Consider the following 6,849-nt stretch of genomic DNA (forward strand, 5'->3'; position numbering starts at 1 on the left):
AATTGTCGGGGTTGGGGGTGAGGTGGAGAATCCCAAAGCTGTAGGCCAATATTTCTAATTAGTCAGCTATCCATTCAGATCATACTTCAAATTATCCAATTGACTTATTTTATTTGCAGGTTCTGCATTGCTATCAAAAGTGCAAACTCAAACACATAAATAACAAATTTATGTACTGGTTATATATGTTTACAACCCCAAGTGTCCCACAGTTCAACTGATAATATAGAAGAGAACGCAATCTAAATGGAATGTTCTACCTGATTATTCCATTATAAGTTATTCCCATATTTATCACAATGGACTCACCATTTTTTACTTATACTATCCATACTCCATTCTCATTAAAAATATATATTCACTACTCTTTATTGTGAAGTTTAACTAATTGATATATAGTGAGAATTAATCAAACCAGACTCCTTGAAAATTATTCTCATTCCAGGTTCAGTACAAAGCTTTATAAAACTTTTCTTTAAATCTGGTATTTATTAAATTAAATAAACATCCTTTTTTAATAGTAGAGATTCTCAACAACTACTCCTCCTATGACTGTCTAGAAATTAAAAGATTGCTACATCTGGTCATTTACTGTATTCTTTCTCTTGCAAAAACAGTTCATGTCACAATAAGTTGATGCACTGTTAATTCCAAAAATCAATGAGGATCTGTTCCAGCCATCTGTGATATTGTAATAAGAATTCATTCATGCAGGCGATAGCCACTGAGTTACAATAATCTGATAGTTTCTCTGAACCTGGCTATAGCTGTAACCCATAAGGTGACAGATTTAGGTACCATGTTAGCAAAAGTACAGCTTCTCCATATAGGAAGTGTCTGTGGATACATTAAACAGCCAGTTTGTCTATCATACTGACAAACAAGCAAGTGTTTGGTACAAATAATATTTAAATTAAGTGGTCCCAGTCTTTTTTTTTTTTTTTTTAACATCTTCATTGGAGTATACCTGTTTTACAATGGTGTGTTAGTTTCTGCTTTACAACAAAGTGAATCAGTTATACATATACATATGTTCCCATATCTCTTCCCTCTTGCATCTCCCTCCCTCCCACCCTCCCTATCCCACCCCTCTATGTGGTCACAAAGCACCGAGCTGATCTCCCTGTGCTATGCGGTGCTTCTCACTAGCTATCTATTTTACATTTGGTAGTGTATATATGTCCATGCCACTCTCTCACTTCATCACAGCTTACCCTTCCCCCTCCCCATATCCTCAAGTCCACGCTCTAGTAGGTCTGGAACAGAATAGACAACCTAGACACATGATTTAATGGAACAGAATAAACAACCTAGAAATAGACCCACACTTATATGATTAATTAATCTACAACAAAGGAGGCAAAATTAATCTACAATAAATGAGAAAAAGCCTCTTCAATAAATGGTGTTAGGAAAATTGGACAGCTACATGCAAGAGGCTCAAACTGGACTACTTTCTCACACCATGTACAAAAATAAACACAGAATTGATTGAAGACTTAAATGTAAGACCTGAAACTATAAAACTCCTAGAAGAATACATAGGTATTACAGTTTTTGACATTGGCCTTAGCTCTATTTTTTTAGCTCTGTCTCCTCAGGCAAAGGAAACAAAAGTAAAATTAAATAAATAGGACTACATCAAACTCAAAAGCTTTTGCACAGCAAAGGAAGCTATCAACAAAACAAAACTGCAGCCTGCTGAATGGGGGAAGATATTTGCAAATAGTATATTTGGCAAGGGGTCACTATCTAAAATATACAAAGAACTCATAAACTCAACACCAAAAAACCAAAACAACCTAATAAAAAACGGGCAGAGGACCTGAATAAACATTGCCATTTATTTTTTTAATTTGGGGAGGCTAATAGCAGTTTATATACTATATATTGTCATGAGGAGTTAGTCTTTTTGTAATAAGTCTATTATTCTGAAGATCAGGAACGTAATGTTATGTCTGTGCTTTCTTACAAAGACAATAATTCATTATATTACATATAGATTTGTTAAGACATCAAATTTACTTGTTCATTAAAATACAGGCAACTAAATCATAAAAGGTAATTTTAAAACACATGGGGTTTTGTGGAAACACTAGAACAATTCAAAGCAACTTCAGTTTAGAGTATTGTTTTACAAGACCAAACTCATGGTCCATCCAAACTTTTTCTTGTCTCTGAGAGATGGCAGCAGGTACATCTATTTTAAGAGTTCATGAAAGACATCAAAGTTGGATTGCGTACTGAAATTTCTAACTTATTAAACATATATTATAGCATCAATATACATAAATAGATCAAAATATTTCAAGCAGGTAAATTAGTATATTCAGGAGAAATATTAGGTCTTAAGGAGAGTGGAAAATTGTAGGAAGAGAAAGGCAAAACACAGAGAGAAAACTGACCAAACTGTGGTCTGATTTGCATTCTTTTATCCACACTACTGAAGATGGCTGAATGTCTCATGGTATGTGATCCTCTCCTCGTTTCCCCAGAAATAGGATTCCTATTTTAGGAAAGTCATTATAAGTAGAAAATCTTTTTTTTTTTTCCATGTAAACTTTAATTAATTTAGGGGTCACATGTGATTTCATTAGTTCCATTTCAGGGGAAAGTTTGAGTAGGAAGTTCAAACGTGATTGCATCACACAGAAAGGTGCCAGTAAGGAGGAAAGTAAGAGATGTGGAAAGACTTAAATAGATCCTGCAAACTGAAGGCAACTTCTGTGATTCACTAACTTCTTATGTATTCCACTGTCTTTGGTAAGAATCAGTAGTTGTTTCCTCACTGTTTTGCAAAGGTATGTATACAACTCTCCTGGTGCTCTAATGAGGGATTCAGACAGACACTATGTCTAATCAGACATCATGGACCTTGCCAGGGAAAAATAAATATGTTCAGAAAATTACTTACAGTTTTCTGAGAGAATCCAATCAAGAAAAATCTCTATTTTATTTCCTGAGGAGTTTAACAAAAATCCTCCTGCAATTGACAGAAATATGGTTGTCAACCACCCTAACCTAAGTAAATCATATTCTTTCCTTGGCAATAAAAATTACAAAAGTATAAAACTATGAATAGTACTTTGAGTTTTTCCTTTAATGATAAATGTATCTCGCCATATGCAAGTGCTTTTAATATCTTGTTATAGTTTCTTCCCCCACTGTGTATATGTGTGTTTTTCTGGGTGTGAGTAATGTATACATTGTGTAGAATCTCTTTTTTGAAAGCCACAGTACTTTAACATATTAAGGGTTCTGTGTTGTCCTACAATAAATTAACCTATTTAACTTTGTTTTAACTGGTATTTTCTTAACATATTTAAGCACATTAAAAAAAATAAACAACACCTGACAGAAAACAGTGTTTCACAGATCACTAGTCAGCTAAATGTGGCTATAAATTCTTGATGTATTATATAATTTGCTCATATTCCTTCTTAAAGTGAATAAAGGGAAATCAAATTTGGTAGGATGTTGGTCATTATAAACTGCGTGGGGCTTCCCTGGTGGCACAGTGGTTGAGAGTCCGCCTGCCGATGCAGGGGACACGGGTTCGTGTCCCGGTCCGGGAGGATCTCACATGCCGCGGAGCGGCTGGGCCCGTGAGCCATGGCCGCTGGGCCTGCGCGTCCGGAGCCTGTGCTCCGCAACGGGAGAGGCCACAACAGTGAGAGGCCCGCGTACCGCAAAAAAAAAAAAAAAAAAAAAAAAAAAAAAACTGCTTGGAAGCCTGCCTAGAATGTTTACTGCAGTAGCTGTTGGAATTAAATGTGAAGCTAAGGGGATGTGAGGTGTGTCACAAGAAGTATCTCTTGCAAGGAGTGTTCTAAGAATATTTTAGGCAATCTGCAAAATGTGGATTGCAATATTTTCACAAGAAAATTGTGACATTTATTTTGCCCACTAATGAAACTTCATATGAGGATAGGTATCTTGAAGCACTTAAAGTAGGCATTTCTCAAATGAGGACTTTCTGATTACATACCTTCCCTAAAGGGTAAATGATCTGAACAATGAATTCACCTGGGGTGTAACCAACCTAACTAGCACATGTGTGCACACACATTCACACACACACATACATGCACACACATGATGTAGCACTGCCAATGCTGAAATATTTTTCAAAAAATCACAAACTTCCTAGCAAATGTTATTTGGCGATTATAAGCATTTGAGATTGTAATCCCTCCTGGGAAATCCTATTGAGTGGAGTCTTCCTGTTGACTACCACATAGATTGCTTTCTAGGTTGTAGACTCTATACTATATATTATTATAACACAAACATGATGACTTAAGTGTAAACAACCTCTAATTGTCACTTCCTTGTTTAATACTAGAATTTTATATGTGATTGCAATTCTGAGGTTATCCAGAAGAGGACGATATAGTAAAAAAAAATACCATTCTTGGGGGGTTTACTGCAATATTTGATAGAAATATCTCATTGGTATGAGTAATCACTACATCTTGATCTACATTTATTTTTTGAAAGAAGAGTGATCAGTACTGACATATATAATCCTCTTATCTCAGTACAATGAATATAAAATTTTGTGGAATGTTTTAAAAACTATACTCTTAAATTGAAAATAAATTCTTACTATTTAATCATGAGTCTAGATTTTGTGGTTAGCACGGTTTGAAACTCTTTGAATACAACTTTATCAAGTGTAACTGTTGAAGAAAATTGTCACTTTATTGAAATAGAATGAATCTAATTTTGTAATTCTTTTTCATCTCTCAGGTTCTACTTAAATTCATTCATCAAGAGTAAACAACTCTTAAAAATGATATAACTGTTGGAAATAAAATGATTACTGTTTTAAACAGCAAATGGGCTATTCTTCATTTTCCTTTGCCTTATGCACAGAATTAATATGAGGAAATTAATCAAGTACCTAAGGAAATTCTGAATATACTTAAACTTGTATACCTAATCTTTTTATCTTTAATAATTCATGGGAAAGCAAGCTGACATAAAGTATTTGGTTTAATTTCATTTCATGTAAATAATGAAATTATGAGATGAGCTTATTTCAGAACTGATGAAGTAAGGCAGTCAAGGCTCAATTGTCACTGGGGTATTGGCTTCCCCTTGGAACAGCTTATTCATTTTCTTATTACTCACTAACCCCCAACAGGCAGTAGTCACTTGATAATTGCTGAAAGATCAGAATTCAGCTACTCTCTGCACTAAGGGCCCTTATTTTGTTTTACTGGTGTCTTTTAAATTGCCATTCATACCACCAAGTGTGCCTTTTTAATTTTACACAGTAAAATAAACCAAGTCTAATTTGAGAAGTTTTTTAGTAGGAAATACAACACACTAGGCACATTTGACCACTTAATATTTATCCATGAGCCGAAATGAGTGGTTTGCTTTTACTTAAATTCTAGGTATATTGAAACATCCAAGCTAATTGCAAAATATCATCCTACAATTAAGTATAATAAACTTTATGGACTATTGGTTATACTGTTCTTTTCACTTTGAATGAAAAATTGATTAAAAATGTCACAGTGTCACAGTTTGATCAAAAAGAGGAAGGTTTAAGTAAGTCATAAATCAGAAATAAAACATGGCTACTATGCTGTTACTGTGTTCTGGAAAAATATTGTGAGATGTATAACGCCTGCAAAATAGAATAACAGAAAGAAATCATATCACATAATGAAATTGAAATTGTTAGGTAGTTAAACATTAGCAGCAAGGAGGTGACAACGTGGAAAGACAATAGGAGAATAATCAAGTCACACCCCAACATCTGGGGACCCTCCCCTGACATTTGCAGCAAGGAGGTGGCAATGGCAAAAAGACAAGAGGGGAGTAGTCAAGTTACACCCTAAGCATCTGGGGACCCTCCCCTGACCCCACCCGCAATGGGGAAACTATGGTCGGGTGGTGGGCAACTTATCCTGATAAAGAGGGAGCACAGTAACATGAGGGAACTTCCCAGGCTGCACATGCCCAGACTAGACAGGCTTATAACCTAGAGTAAACCCAAACTCATTCTACCATCATTACAATAAAATCTGCACGTGGTTTTGACCCCCGCCCCAAGGAGGGCTATTCTTAGTGAATCAAAGGTAAGGGCATGTGCGAGAGTGAACTTGTTACATAACTCGGGACTGTCAATCAAATAATGATCCCCTGTCACTCATTGCATATTTATTCACTGTAGTTGTAAGAAATAATACAGACTTCCATGTACACTTTACTCAGTTTCCCCCAATACTAACATTTTATAAAACTATAATGCATCACAACCAAAATATTGAAATTGATTCAATCCACTGATCTTATTTATATTTCACCAATTTTTTCTGTACTCACTTGAGTGTGTGTATTTAGTATTATGTATACAATTTTACCACATGTCTGCATGTTCATATATCCACCACAGCAGTCAGGATGCTGAATGGTCCATCACAAGTATCTTTCATGTTGCCCTTTTATAACCACACCTACCTCCCTTCCACTGGCAACCACTAATCTGTTCTCCATTTTAATAATTTTATTATTTCAAAAATATTACAAAAGTGGAACAATGAAGTTTGTAACCTTAGGAATTAGGTATTTTCACCCAGTATAATTTCCTGGAGTTTCATCCAAGTTGTTACATGATTCAAGAGTTAGTTCCTTTTTATTGACATGTAGAGTTTCCATGGTATGTATGTACCACCATTTGTTTATTCACTTTTTTTTTTTTTTTTTTTTTTTTTTTGGTTCACGGGCCTCCCCCTGCCTCGGCCTCTCTCGTTGCGGAGCACAGGCTCCGGACGCGCAGGCCCAGCGGCCATGGCTCACGGGCCCAGCCGCTCCGCGGCACGTGGGATCCTC

This window comes from Physeter macrocephalus, chromosome 1 (genome assembly GCF_002837175.3).
Source record: "Physeter macrocephalus isolate SW-GA chromosome 1, ASM283717v5, whole genome shotgun sequence".
NCBI lineage: Eukaryota > Metazoa > Chordata > Mammalia > Artiodactyla > Physeteridae > Physeter > Physeter macrocephalus.